The sequence below is a fragment of the Antechinus flavipes genome, chromosome 3 (assembly GCF_016432865.1).
Source record: "Antechinus flavipes isolate AdamAnt ecotype Samford, QLD, Australia chromosome 3, AdamAnt_v2, whole genome shotgun sequence".
NCBI classification, from domain to species: Eukaryota; Metazoa; Chordata; class Mammalia; order Dasyuromorphia; family Dasyuridae; genus Antechinus; species Antechinus flavipes.
In genome coordinates this window covers 22,319,550-22,335,744 of record NC_067400.1, presented here as the reverse complement: position 1 = coordinate 22,335,744, position 16,195 = coordinate 22,319,550, and the positions used below count along the sequence as shown (strand labels likewise).

General features: G+C 33.6%; 1 long non-coding RNA gene across 1 annotated transcript in view; it reads left to right on the top strand.

Moving 5' to 3' along the window:
* Window positions 1–8,617: 8,617 nt before the first annotated feature.
* Window positions 8,618–16,195, top strand: part of LOC127557727 (uncharacterized) — a 37,950-nt gene continuing 30,372 nt past the window's right edge. Inside the window, exon 1 of the long non-coding RNA XR_007952602.1 lies at window positions 8,618–8,731. This is a non-coding gene — a long non-coding RNA (uncharacterized LOC127557727). The remainder of the gene's footprint in view (window positions 8,732–16,195) is intronic.

Here is a 16,195-nt window from a genome sequence, read left to right as displayed (position 1 = left end):
AAGACCAAATTTGTCCCTCTCTCACTTGAACTCATGGTACTTCATTTAGTCCTTTGGGGTCAAACAGAATGGGTCACATTTCTCTTTTCTAATCCATCTCTTATGATGCTGAAAAGACAGTATTTTTCTGTCAATCTGACTAAAACTGATGGAGCAATTGTAAATCCTTCACTAATGTGCTGATCCACGCAAAATAAGAAGGGGTACATGGCCATAGATAGGGAATAAGATTCCTAAGGAGAAATAAACCAGTTTATAGGAGAAACAGAGGGGGTCAAAGTTTCCTTGTAATTAGCAATGGGGTTGATTTCAACTATGACCATTTCAATTCCAGATGAAATACAACAGGAATTCTCAGTGTCAAAAATAAAAATAAAAATGGAGAAGGGATGAATAAATCCATGAATGACCACAATATGGGAAAATTAACTTTCATGAAAGTTAAAAATATATTAACAATGTTTTCTATAGTTTTCAATTCCTAAATGTCAAGGTTTTTGCAGACTCATTGTACTTCCCTTTATTCTTAGAGAATTTCCCAAGATCACTAAAAGTTGAGTGCTCATGTAGCTGAAAGTTCTGTCAGTAAACTAGATGTACTCCTTTCAAATGGAGAGCACTCATTGTTGTCAGTTCTATACTACCTCAAGCAATCCTCACTTATCTCAGACTTTTCCTTCCTGTTTATCATTTTGTTCTCTCCTTAGCCTAAATTTTGTTCTCTTCTGTTAGGGACCGATTAAATCAAGTCTTGCTTGTTTTCAAAAAATATCCCTAAAGAGACCCATATGTGCAAAAATGTTTGTGGCTGCCCTTTTCCCAGTGGCTAGAAACTGGAAATTAAAGGGATACCCACCAATTGAAGAATGGCTGAATAAATTGTGGTATATGAATGTTATGGAATATTATTGTTCTATAAGAAATGACCAGCAGGATGAATACAGAGAGGATTGGAGAGACTTACATGAACTGATGCGAAGTGAAGTGAGCAGAACCAGGAGATCATTATATATGTCACTAACAATACTACATGATGATCAATTCTGATGGACATGGCTCTCTTCAACAATGAGAGGATCCAAATCAGTTTCAATTCATCTGTAATGAACAGAACAATCTACACACAGAGAAAGAACACTGGGAAATGAGGATGGACCACAACATAACATTTCCATTCTTTCTGTTATTGTTTGCTTACATTTTTGTTTTCTCTTCTCAGGTTATTTTTACCTTTTTTCTAAATTGGATCTTTCTTATGCAACAAGATAATTTTATAAATTTGTATACATATATTGTATTTAACATATACTTTAACATATTTAACATGAATGGGACTACCTGCATCTAGGAAAGGGGATGGAAGGAAGGGGGAAAAGTTGAAACAGAAGTTTTTGCAAGGGTCAATGTTGAAACATTACCCAAGCATATGTTTTGTATATAAAAAGCTATAATAAAAATTTTAAAAAGTATACCCTATCATTTCTCCCCATTATCTCATTACTTTTGGCTTTCTTGATTTTTATTATTTTTTTTCAGTGAGTGGACCAGTAACTGAATGTGAATGTCATGTTTATAATATTGGGTGATTTGTATCCCATATTTCTAGCACTGTGTTTGAATCTCCTTACTTTAATTTCCTATGGAAATACAGTTGTCAAAATCAATAATAACAAAAGTCCACCCATCTTTTTTGAGATCCCTGCAGAATCAGCCTATTTTCTACTGGAGAGTCAACTTGATTACATCCTCAGATATTTCCTATTTGGAACCTCCAGAAATTATTTTTGAATCTGCATTCTGGCATACTGTTTTCATACTAGAATCTGATGATGAAACATCAAAATGGTTTATAAAATTACCCACAATTTGCACAAATTAAGGGTTGCATATACCAATCATCCAAGAAAAATGACCTCTGAGTAGCTCGCCTGAGCTACTGTAATCTTTCATTGTAATCTTGGTGTTGCTTTTAAAATTAATTTAGCTCTAGGAGTGCGGCAACGAATATCTGTTTGATGTGGCTAAATCCCTTATTCTGTCATCAAATTTTAAATGAAAGGCAAAAGACAATATGTGCACCTCATTAAAATGTTCTTTTGAAGGAGGTGCATGACTAAAGATTTGGCATTTAATGTCAAAAAGCTTACTATCCTGGAAATGTCTTTGGAATGCATTATCAGCACAATTGCTAGAAGTAACTTCGCTGATGACCTGAGTTACTTTTTTCTATTTGCATGTAAATTCAAAATTAGTATGTCCATTGGATATAATGACTACTGATATATAAGCAGGAATTTAATGTGTTCATTGGCAAATGACTCGAAGAAATATAAATGTGTGTTCATTTAATGAAAAATTCTTTACAACTTCTTCTATTTCTTAAACCTCAGAACTGGTACCGCTTATAAACCAGGTGTTTCCTATTGAATTTCAAAAAAAAAAAAAAAGCTGATGCATCTTTACAGAGTGAACCAATTAATCATAATCAGAAAGAGTAAGCATCAAGAGTGAGAACAAAGAGGGCCCTTTTGTTCTCAAAAGTCACTTTTATCCAGAAACTTTATCTGACATTCTCCTACACACACACACACACACACACTTACGTACACACCTGACCTGCCACTCCTTCTCTTTGTACACTATATAATTTTCATTTTTTATGAATTTTGCTTTTAAACAGAAGAAAAAAAAAACTTCCATCTCTAAAAATAGTTAAGGAAATAGATAGCCCCATAGGAATAGTGAAGAATTTTACAGTGGGACTTTCAAAGCTCAAACAGGGATCACAAGTCAGAGCCAGACCAAGAAATCAGAACCCTAGAAATAAGAGTGTATGATCAGTAACTACTTGGAATGACAAAATCTCAGACACAATAAAGTTCTACAAGAATCATCTTTATAACATTCATCAAAATTGACATCTAACATAGGCATGAAGAATTCCATTTAAATGAGCTGGACCTACTCTACAAATGTTTATGCTGTTCACTATATTTTGGTTGTATTCTCCCTTATTCTGTTGTTATTATTGTTGTTGGTTTTTATTGGTGTAGGTTGTTGTTCTTCTCCTTCTCCTTTCCTTCTCCTCTTCCTTTTCCTCTTCCTTCTTTCTTCTTTTCTGTATGTTCACTTGCGGTTTTATTGGGAAAGAACATGATGGTAAGGTGAAATATCTTTTTCAGGGAAAATAAATTCATGATTAAAAAAAATAATTGAGTGGGAACTCAGAAAGGGTAAGTGATTTGCCCAGACACGCATGGCTTCTATATATCTGAGGCCTGATCAAGCTATGAATTCATCTTTATCCACTACACAACTCTGCCCTTCTCTTTTCCCTCATTTAAAACCTGACTCAAATGTCACCTCCTCCAGAAGACTGCCCCTGATCTTCACAGTCAGTAATTATCTTTCCTACTTCCCACCTCATGCAGTTCTTTATTACTATATAGCCTATGGGAGAGAGGGAGAGAGATACAGAGAGAGACAGAGAGACAGAGACAGACAAACAGAGAGAGTGTGTATGCTTTATGAAATATAAACACACATATGTGGAGAGACAGAGACAGAGGCAGAGAGACAAATATTATTTGTTATTAATAATTTATTTAAAGGTCATAATTGCCAAACAAATAGAAGTCCTATGAGTCATAGACCTTGGGTTATCTGAATTTTGTATAAACTTCAGTTCCTAGCACTGTGCTTTGTTTATAATATACATTTAAGAAGTATTCTGACACTAACTTGGAATGAACAGATTTAGACTGACATAGTTTCCCCCTGATTTTCTTGTATATATGGCAGAAATTTAGACCATAGCACTGGCAAGGTTGACCCATAGTCCTACAAGTTCTATCAATTTATTTCAATGCCTTTTCTGTTTTAAAAATTCTAAATGGAAATTCTCATTACTTTACATTTACAAAAATGTACTATTCCTGATTAAAGATAGATTGACTTTTATCAACATACTTTTTCAAACATTCAGTCCACAAGAGAGGACATCAATACAAACTTATCTTATTCACATATAATATGGTAATTATCATATTTTCCCATCAAATCTAAAAGGAAATTCATAGAGCAATTTCAATGATAATTGGGAAGATTTTATACATATTTATCACTTTAAGTACTTTGCAGGAATCTTGCTTTTTCTTTTTTTCTACACACTGACACAAATATACACATACCAAAGAAACTGCAAAAATGTGAAAATAATATCATAATAAAGAAGGGTACACTAAAAATATCATGGAAAATAACTGGGAGAAATTGGAGAAAACTAAATATCTAACAACATATGAGTGGTATTTTGGAGTAATATTTTTGGGGTAATAACATGGGTTTGTGACTGACAAGTATGACAAATACAAAGAACTCTAGAAAAAATCTCTAAGAATTAATGGTACTTAGAAAAAGCAGAATTAGAAGCATGCATTTGCGATAGATATAAAAGAAAAAATAACTTAGAAGAGTGACAATGAATTTTAATGAAGTTTGGAGCTTGCTAAAACATTGTGATGACACAGAGGGTTGAAAGTAAATCATTTCGACTACATAGGATTCATACCAGGAATGCAGGGCTGGTTCAATATTAGGAAAACTATTAGCATACTTGATTATATCAATAACTAAATTAACAAAAAAACATATGATCATTTCAATAGATGCAGAAAAATCATTTGATAAAATCCAACATCCATTCCTATTAAAGACACTTGAGAGTATAGGAATAAATGGACTTTTCCTTAAAATAGTCAGGAGAATTTATTTAAAATTGTCAGTAAACATTTGATGTTTACTGTCAGTAAGCATCATATGTAATGGGAGTAAACCAGAACCATTCCCAATAAGATCATGAGTATAACAAATTTGACACTATCACCATTACTATTCAATATTGTATCAGAAATACTAGCTTTGGTAATGAGAAAGAGATTAAAGGAATTAGAGTAGGTAATGAGGAAACCAAATTATCACTTTTTGCAGATGATATGATGATATACTTAGAGAACCCTAGAGATTCTACTAAAAAGCTATTAGAAATAATCCACAACTTTAGCAAAGTTGCAGGATACAAAATAAATCCACATAAATCATCAGCATTCTTATACATCACTAACAAAATCCAACAGTTAGAGATACAAAAAAAAATTCCATTTAAAACAATTGCCAATAGTATAAAATATTTGGGAATCTATCTGCCAAGGAAAAATCAGGAACTATATGAGCAAAATGACAAAACACTTTCCACACAAATAAAGTCAGATCTAACCAAATGGAAAAAATATTAAGTGCTCTTGGATAGGTCGGGCAAATGTAATCAAGATGACAATACTGCCTAAACTAATCTATTTAATTAGTGCTCTACCAATCAGACTCCAAAAAAACTATTTCTTGGTAAAAAAAAAAATAATAACAACAAAATTCATCTGGAAAAACAAAAGGTCAAGACTTTGAAGGGAACTAATGAGAAAAAAATCAAATAAAGGTGGCCTAGCTGTACCAGATCTAAAACTATATTATAAAGCAGGGGTCACCAAAACTATTTGGTATTGGCTAAGAAATAAACTGTTTGATCAATGGAATAGGTTAGTTTCATAGGCTAAAATAGTCAATAACTATAACAATCTAGTGTTTGACAAACCCAAAGACCCCAGCTTTTGGGATAAGAATTCACTGTTTGAAGAAAACTACTGGGAAAATTGGAAATTAGTATGGCAAAAACTAGGCATTGACCCACACTTAACATTGTACACCAAGATAAGATCAAAATGGGTCTATGATTTAGGCATAAAGAATGAGATTATAAATAAATTAGAAGAACATAGGCTAGTTTACCTCTCAGACATGTGGAGGAGGAAGGAATTTGTGACCAAAGAAGAACTAGAGATCATTATTGATCACAAAATAGAAAATTTTGATTCTATCAAATTAAAAATCTTTTGTATAAATAAACCTAATGCAAACAAGATTAGAAGGGAAGCAATAAACTGGAAAAAACAATTTTACAGTCAAAGGTTCTGATAAAGGCCTCATTTCTAAAATATATAGAGGATTGAATATAATTTATAAGAAATCAAGCCATTCTCCAATTGATAAATGGTCAAAGAATATGAACAGACAATTTTCGGATGAAGAAATGGAAACTATTTCTAGCCATATGAAAAGATGCTCCAAATAATTATTATTGCTTTTATTTTTTTCCAAATCATTATTAATCAGAGAAATGCAAATTAAGACAACTCTGAGATACCACTATACACCTGTCAAATTGGCTAGGATGACAGGAAAAAATAATGCTGAATGTTGGAGGGGATGTGGGAAAATTGGGACACTGATACATTATTGGTGGAATTGTGAATGCATCCAGTCATTCTGGAGAGCAATTTGGAACTATGCTCAAAATGTTATCAAACAGTACATATCCTTTGATCCAACAGTGTTACTACTGGGTTTATATTCCAAGGAGATTTTAAAGAAGGGAAAGGGACCTGTATGTGCAAGAATGTTTATGGCAGTTTTGTAGTGGCCAGAAATTGTAAACTGAATAGATGTCCATCAGTTAGGAAATGGCTGAATAAGTTGTGGTATATGAATGTTATGGATTATTATTCTGTAAGAAATGACCAGCAGGATGATTTCAGAAAGTCCTGGAGAGACTTACATAAACTGATGCTGAGTGAAATGAACAGTACTAGAAGATCATTACTTACTTCAACAACAATACTATATCATGATCAGTTCTGATGGATGTGACCTCTTCAACAATGAGATAAATTAAATAAGTTCCATTTGTTCAATAATGAAGTGAACCAGTTATACCCAGTGAAAGAACTATGGGAAATGAGTATGAACCGCAACATAGCATTTTCCTTCTGTTTTTCTGCTTGCATTTTTAATTTTCTTCTCAAGTTATTTTTACCTTATTTCTAAGTCTGATTTTTCTTGTGCAGCAAAATAACTGTATGGATGTGTGTGTGTGTATGTGTGTTGTGTTGTGTTATATTTAACATATACTTTAACATGTATTGGTCTACTCACCATCTAAGGGAGGGGATAGAGCAAAGGAGGGGAAAAGTTGGATCAGAAGATTTTGCAAGGGTTAGTGTTGAAAAATTACCCATGCATATATCTTGTAAATAAAAAGCTGTAATAAAAAATTTAAAAAAATAATTAAAAAGGAAAATTGGATAAATGAAAAAAAAAAGAAAGTAAATCAATTTTTTTTAAGTTTTTGGTGAGGCAATTGGGCTTAAGAGAATTCCCCAGGGGCACACACTTAGGCAGTGTTAAGTGTCTAAGTCCAGATTTGAACTCATGTCCTTCTGACTTGAAGGCTGGTGCTCTATCCACTGCACAACCTAGCTGCCCTAAAAGTATATCATTTCTAAGTAAATATGGTTCTCTCCTAATTTCAATGTTATTTATTTTTGCATTTCTTCAACTTTGATATACATTTGATCTATCTATTTTATACATATTTATGTATAAGCATGTAGAATGTATGTGTATTATATATGTGTGTAAGTATGTATGAGAGAGAGAGAGAGAGAGAGAGAGAGAGAGAGAGAGAGAGAGAGAGAGAGAGAGGAATAGATTGTTGACATCATGTCCCGAGATTGGTCTACCCACAGCATTCATATTTAGCTAAAGCGTATATAGACCAATTTGAGAGAACAGATGTATAAATTGGGAGTTTTCCAGATTCATGTCTAAGTGGGTTATAGTTAGTTCTATCTCAGCTCTTTAATGCCTGAAAAACAGAGCAAAAATGGCATTGAAGATATAATATATATAGGAAAACAGAAGAGTATACTATAAATACATCCCTTACTATCTTCTGTATTTGCATCAGAACTCAATTAACAAAAGACAGCAAAATCTATTCAAGGTCTAAGCTAATTTCAATCCTAAAGAAGTTTGACATACTAGGTAAACAATTCCAACAAGCATTTATTTGGGACATAGTCTAGGTCATACAGTGAAATGTAAAGATATTACTATGTTGCCTTTGTTAGTGTTCAAACATAATACCTGTCACAGAGTAGTAAAATTTGACTGTTTGCTTCCATTGAGATTGTCTTAATCATAGGGGATTTTTAAAAAAAACCTCAGTGGAACTACTTTCCCAAAATGTGAGCAAGACTGGAACCAGAAACATTAAATAATCGTACAGTTTGTTTTTTCAAGGGTTCAATGATATTTACTTACAGCTTTCTTAACATAGTGAATAGTCCTAGAAAACATGTTTTCTATTATAAATTCTGCCAGTAATTTAGGAGAGCAGCCAGGTGGAACAGCGGCTGGAGTACTAGGATTAGAATTAGGAAGACATCTTCCCAACTTCAAATTTGGCCTGAGACACTTATTAGCTGTGTGATCCTGGACAAATCATTTAACCATGTTTGCCTCAGTTTGTTTATCTGTAAAATGATCTGGAGAAGGCAAAACCATTCCAATATCTTTCCCAAGAAAACCCAAATGAAGTCATAAAGTGTCAGACAGAATTGTCTGTTTTTTTTTTTTTTTTTTTTTTTTGTTCCTGAAGATCTATGACATCACAAAAGTGATATCCTGACTAACAAGTGATTTAGATTTAAGTGAGACAGAACTTTTCAGCTATCAGCCCCCCTCTCTCTTCAAGAGTCATTAGACTCCAGTGGAAATATACAAGTCAGGATGACTGGTGGTGATCCAGGATTCAGTGGGAGACCTTGACCTTTTTAAGGTAAGATATTTTTCAGTTTTTTTTTTTTTTTGTTTTTTTTTTGTTTTTTTTTTTTTTTTAATGTGTGTGCATGTGTGTGAGGTAAGATCCATTCAGGAGGCAATGGAGCAGTGGGCAGGAGAGATGAAGAAGAGGAAATATCAACTTTGCCCCACTAGAAATGACCACTGGAGCCTGGGGTGGGAGGGGTTGGCAGTTATTATTGCTCCTGGATTATTTGTGTCTTGAAACTGTAGGACAATAACTCCAGGCCAAATATCCTTTCCTAGGTGTGCTACTGACTCATTTCTAAAGGACTTTGTCTACCTTGTCTTTGAACTAGTATCTTTCCCACTCAGCAATTTTCAGTTCCTTTTTCTCTATTATCTTTAATAATTAGAATATAACCTTCTTGATAAAGATAATGACTTTCTTTATGTTTGCATTTTTACTCTGAGAACTTAACCTAATGCTTGCCACTTTGTAACTTCTTAACAAATTCTTATAGTATAATTGGCTAATTAAGAAGTCAGTATAAAGTTGGGGGGAGAGAAAGAAAGAGAGTGAAATATATATATGGCGAGAGAGAAGAAAGACAGAGATAGACAGAGATAGATATGTGTGCATCAGTCTGTAAAATTCAGTCAGAGGAATTTACAATTGATCATATGGGTAATATAACATTATTAGATTTTATTCAATATGTGAGTGACATGGTCAAACATGCATACATATGCCTATAATTATACTTCTATCTTTCTCTTTCTTTCTCTTTTTCTGTCTTCTTTCTTTCCATCTTTCTATCTCTGTCTATCTATTCCTAATTATATATTCTAAAACTAGACAGGTAAGTTATGTCCTATAGAAGAATCAACTGGAAAAGTAAGCTTTTTTGAAGGAAAATTGATTTCACATTTACATACTACTTAAATATCATTTCTTTCATACATCTAACCTAGATTAAACTTGATTTATAAGACTAAAAACTTTACAAGAGCATTAGAAGAGTCTTTGGACAATTTGACTGTAGCATAAAGTAGAGGATTATTACCAGGACTTCCTAGATTATAACACACAGAGAAATATACCTTGACCAACAGTCCTCTCAAAATAGAAATTCAGATTTGATGGATTTTTTTTTTTTTTTTTTTTTTTTTTGCTATGAGAGTGTGTATTTCCTGAAATAGTACCAAGACATTTGGTGACAAGATGATGCAAATCAGTGTGTAGCAATAATGAAGTAACTAAGATCTACCTCAATAAAGATGAACAAGTAGTAATTATTAAACACAGTACCATTTAATTCATCTTCCTTCCCATTATTTCCCAGTGTACATGTATTCCCTGTAGTAGCTTTGTTTGAGGCATTTCTGAATTCCACAATTTATTTCTAGGGTTCTGACTAGCATGATGTTGGGAGGGGATGTGCAACTCTTGTACCTCTAATCTAAAATACAATGTAGTAAACTTCCAGAGTGATGTTCTTATATTTACCTAATTAAGCACAGAATATTTTAATGTACTGAAATGGTAAAACCATGCACTAAAGAAAAGGACTCAGAAGCAGAAAGTGAATTTAGCAACAAATCAGAGGATGACTCATTACTACTCAGCAACCAAGTGTATAATCAATATCAAAGGAGGCCAGAAGGTATTTCTCTGTCTGTAAAATATTAATACATTATTAACAGAGCTCTTTTAAACATTGATAAGGCCCATCTTAGAAGCTAATTAAAACATCATATGAAATGGATCTATTAGATAAATAGAACAACAAAAAAGGGCAAATTTCCAGAGTTTCCTATCAACTCATTAGCTTAGGTACTGATATACTGGCAAAATGCTTAATATAACTGCTGTCAGAATGTAATGTGATAGTCTATTTCTACATATTTGATTTTCTTGATAACGGAAACAAAAAAATGAAGATAACAATAAAGATTAATTTGTTTTATTCATTAATTTGTTATTTGTTTTGACATGCTAATGAAAGCAAAATAATAAACTCATTATAGAAAAGGAAAACTTTACCAAATTACTTGAACTAATATGCAAATAAATATATAAAGTAACATTTATATATTACATGTTTAATATGAGCATACAGTTCAAACCACATGAGGAGTATACAATTTATGCTGACTTTTAATTCTATCTACCTACATACATTATATATAACATATAAATTTATAATTATATATATGCTGTTAGAGTTCAAATGTTGGAGTTTGTTCTTCTCAAGGCACAGCCGGTTTAGAGGCTTGGAGCCCTTCAGATGTCTCCAAATCCAAAGGTTCTGTCCTTCAGCCTCTGCCTCTGCTTTCTTCTGCCTCCAACCAAGACAGAGATGGAAGGTCTCTCTTATCTCCTTCTGGGGAGCCCAGCCACCAACTTGCAGCGGAGAGAGGGCTTCTGGCGTAGCTCCACTGAAATCCGTCAAAATGTTCGCTGCAGCAGAGTCGTTCCTCTCGAGTCCAGCGCGATCAGCCAGCCAAGAGGAAAAAATGTATTCTGGAATGGCTGTCTCGCCTTATATCTGAACCTTCTGAGAGAATGGGATTATGGGTTTTCTCCCATAGTGCTCTCTGGCCCAAAGAGCTTTAAGGTGTGGACTCCCTTGAAGTTAGAAAGTGTACTTTGTGAAGCTAGCATACTTGTGGACTCCAATGAGTAAAGGTGGGAACACAAGCCTTGTCTTGATTAGTTCTACTTAGTACCTTGTTTCAGGTTCTGGCCAAAACAACTTCTTGTAAGATTAGATCAACTCTAATTACTTAGCAGTTAGTAAGGATTCCAACAATATGCATATACACATAAACATTGCAAAATAGTTAAACATAATAGTTAAGCATAAAATAGATAAATCGTTTTAAATACTTGCATAATATTTAGGCAAAAATACAACTTTCCCCAGATTGGGAATCACTTATCTCATTGGGTGTTGGAATCTTTACAAAATGCTAACTCATTAGAGTTGATGTTTTGGGCCAGAACTTGAAACAAGGTACTAAATAGAACTAATTGATACAATGCTTGTGTTCACACCTTTACTCATTGGAGTTCACAACTATGGGGGATTCACAAAATAAACTGTGTAACTTTGTGAATTCAAACTTCCCTTGAAGCTCTTAGGGCCAGATTGCACTATGGGAGAAAACTCATAAACTCTCTCTCTCGTATCCCACAATTCCTCTCTCTCATATATAAGATACAGACAGAGGCTCTCAGATAGAATTCAGCCAAATTACATGGAGAGGAGAGCGTCAAGTCAGAAGAAGCCACGATTCGGAGTTGAGCTAGAGCCAGGAGAGAATTACTTCGGAAGGCAAGAGAGATGGATTCATCTTTGTGCTAGCTGGAGGCTGAAGAAAGCAGAGGCAGAGGCTGAAGGACAAACCTTTGGATTTGGAGAGATTCTGAGGGAGCTCTTGGAACCAAGCAGAGCGATAGGCCTCTAAGAATCTAGCTATCCGGGCCCAAGGAAAGAGACAAGACTTGGAAGGAGAAATAAACATTTGTATTTTTACCAGCTGGCTGCATTTGGGATAATTATTGATCTGAACTGAAACTAAAGCTGCCTCCAGAAAACCTCCCCCGAGAAACTCCCTCTCCCCCAGAAAGAACCGTTCTTCTTCTTATTATTTTAAAGAACAACAAAAACACCAACAATTGGGGAAACAAGAAAGCATTTTGCAATATTCCCCCCTACATACACCTTTTTTCTCAGTTTAATTCTCCTGACCAATAATCTTTTGGATATTGACTCTTTTGGTTTAAATCCTTCTATTTTTATGTATTAATAGGCTGAGTTTTGTAGGATTTTGTGTTTCTATTTCTAATATTTTCCTATTTCCTCATATTTTTTTTTCTTATTACATTTTTACTAGAGGTGTTTGATCATTTCTCTTATTTTTAATTCATTTATTTTGCACAAAATATTTTATGTTGCATACACATAAAAATCATTTATTTTGTGATTACCTCTGTTGTACTAATTATTCTCTTTTCTAGGCATTCTTAAAAAGTTACTAAATTCCATTCTCTATTTTTTCAAATAATTACATTTTTTACATGTGGTCCCCTAAAATAAAATGCAGCTTATCCATTCAGCCCTCTTGACACTGTTTATTTTTCTAGCTTTGTCTAATGTTAGTATTATAATTCCTGTGTCTTAAAATCACTTCATGTGTAGTACATCTTGTTCTCCATCCTCATTTTTATTTTAGATTTCTCTATTTTAAAGAATTTGCTTTTTAGAAATTCATTCTGCTGTTCTATTTTTGATAAAAAGTCATTCCTATTTAAGGTTATAATTTTCAGGCCTCTGTCTATCTCTATTTTATTATTTTGTCTTAATTTTACAAACCTTTTTTAAAGGAAGGACTTAATTGCTGTGTCATCTCATAGGTTCACTGAAATTCACTGAATTTCAGTGAAAATCCCCAACTTCTTTTTTTATTATTTTAAAGAATAGTCTTTCTCTTTTAAGTTTCAGATCTAAATTCTCTCCTTCCTCCCCATCCTTTCTCCACTCACTGAGAAGTCAACTTCCTCCTCATTTCTTAGAAAATAACAGTATTATTCCATCACAATCATATGAACAAATTGTTTAACTATTTCCCAACTTTGTACTTCTCTTTTAATGTTGTTTCTGTTGGTTTTTAATTTATTGTAATGCAAATTGTCCATTTTGCCTTTCATAAGGTTTTCTGGTTCTTGTTTGGTGATAAATTTCTCCCTTCTCTAAAGATCTGACAAGTAAATTATCCCCTATTTTCTTAATCTGTTTATGGTGTCATCCTTTATGTACCAATCATTTTGACCTTATTTTGGTATAGGGTATGAGATGCAGGTCTATGCCAAATTTCTGACATATTATTTTCCTGTTTTTCTAGCATTTTTTTTTCTAAGAGTGAGTTCCTATCCCAGAAAGTGGAGTTTGGGGGGTTTATGAAATATTAGATTGCTGTAGGTCTTGCTTATTATGTCATATCTAATCTATTGCACTGATTCACCAGTGCCAAATAATTTTTCTGAATGTTGCTTTATATTGCAGTTTTCAGTTTGGTACTACTAAGTCACCATCATTTGTATTTTTTTCATTAATTCCCTCGATATTCTTTACCATTTGTTGTTTCAGAGGATTTCTACAAAATAGAAGTTCTTTAAAATAAGTTTTGGCTGTTTGATTGGCACTAAATAAGCAGACCAATTTAGGAAGAATTGTCATTTTTATTATATTATATATTATAGCTTGGTCTACCCATGAGCAATTGATATTTGGAATTTGTATTCATATAGTTCCTGGGTTTGTCTTGACAGGTAGATAAGAGTTTTTTTTTTTTTTCCACTGGATTTGTGTGCCTGTTTTAAGGTGGTATTTTCTGGTGTGGGTAAAAATCTGCCCCAAGATTCATGCTTTTTCATGCTACTATACTGTTTACAGAACTATTTTGAGATCTATAATCTGTGGATTACTTTCAAGATGATGTAATCCAGGGGCAGCTACTGTCACTGCTATCCTGACCTGCACTCTGGTCTTTTCCCATTAAAGTCACTCTTCCTTTCTAATCACAAGCCTTAACTCTCCTCATCTCTGGAATTGTGACTGAGCCCACTGCCATCAGCACTAGCACTCCTCTTGGTCTTGAAATTGTATCCAGTATTTCTACTTCTTTATGATTAACCAAAAGAACTTTTCTCTGCCCTAGAATTTTGCTCCAGAACTGTTTGTAGGCAATAGAGTTGCCAAATATAGTTGAGCCTGCACAGGTATCCCTTATAATCTCTGACAAGTTGCCCAATACCCTTACCTTCTCTGGGCTAAGAGTCTCTAAAGCTGGTGCTGTTTTCAATATCACAGCTGCCTCAAGAGCATACAGCGAATGTTGCAGTGCTTCAGGTCTGTGTCCATTCTGGTTTCTCAAAGCTCTCCTGCATAGTACAGGAGTGCAAACAGCTTTTTTAAAAATAAGGACCCTTTTAGTTATCCTTACCAATGTCACCCAAACTCAGAGAACCTTCTGGGAAACTTCTAAGGTAAATCAATCAGAAAGCTGGATTTCTTACTCTTTTTTGTTCCAAAAACAAAAAGAATAGTGGTAGAAAAGGTTTGCTTTGGACTTATTCAATCTGATAATGACTCAACCCTTTTCCTGCCCTAGTAAAACACTAATTTGGTCTCATCACTGCTGAATTTGAAGATACATACATACATGCCTACCTATATGTATGTGTGTATATCTCTCTATGTGTATATCTATGTATATATATAGAGAGAGATAAAAAGATAGAAAAACACAAATGTGTTTCCTGGTGTTTTTTTTTTTTCCTTTTCCTTCTAATTTTTCTCTCTTAACCTAATTTTCCAGTTTTCATTGAGAAACAACAAAGTCAAAGAAAAAAAATTGAATTGCTGTAGTGTTAAATCCTCTATCCAACAAGAGATTAAGACAGGTTCCCATAAATGTTCTGTAAACTTTGTTAAGGTTAGCCATGTAACATAACCTCCAGAAGAGAAATATTATATTTGGCAGCTTGTTCAGATACTTCAAGAGGAGACCCTGCTTGAGAAATTGGCCTGAGTTCATTAAATATATTTCTGGATTGATAGCAGAGAAGCAGTAGATTAGAAATGATTGATTTTCGTTTCAGAAAAGCCTTTGATAACTATGTATATTACAAATCATCACACCGAATGAGTAAACAGAGGCAACTTCAGTGGAATATATAGGAATTCATTACAGTGATGTCATATTAATGAAATTTTTTCAGTGACGATTAACAAAGGGGAGAGAGAGACAGATAATAAGTAGAATGCAGGTGGACTGAGTAAATTTGGGTATTTAGGTACTCTGTACATAGAAAGCCTAGGGTAGGCTGTCCCTTTCAAACTATTGAACTTGTGAGAATACCTAAAACTCGTAGAACCGGTAGAAAACTACAGGATGAAGACAAATCTCAAAAGTTCCTGGTGTAGGCAAGGAAAGATGACAATATCCAAGATAAGAATCATTAGCATAAAAGGAAACCAATAATGGAATACAAGGATATAACTAAATTAGGCACAAACACTAATTTACAAGGGCAATAGAAAGAGTTAACAGAAAACAAAAGCCTGATTCATAAAACCTCTCCATTTTATCCTGATAGCATAAATGTCCTTCACTGAATTCCTACTCCAATGCCATTTCACAGATGTGACCAATTAAACAAAACAATGCCATTTATTTTACATTGCAATCATTTTCGCATGTATATCCTCCACTCATATTCTTAGGGGAAGGAAAAAAAAAACATTTACAGTGAGCCTCCATTTATAATTAAAAAGGAAAAAAAATAAGTAAAAATACCTAACGACTACATCTACTAACACCTGCACCCTGCTATACTGATTGCCCACCATCTCTTAAGGAGAGAACTGCATTTTCTCATTTTTCTCAGAATTATAATTTGTCATAACTCCATGATATTCAATTTCATTTT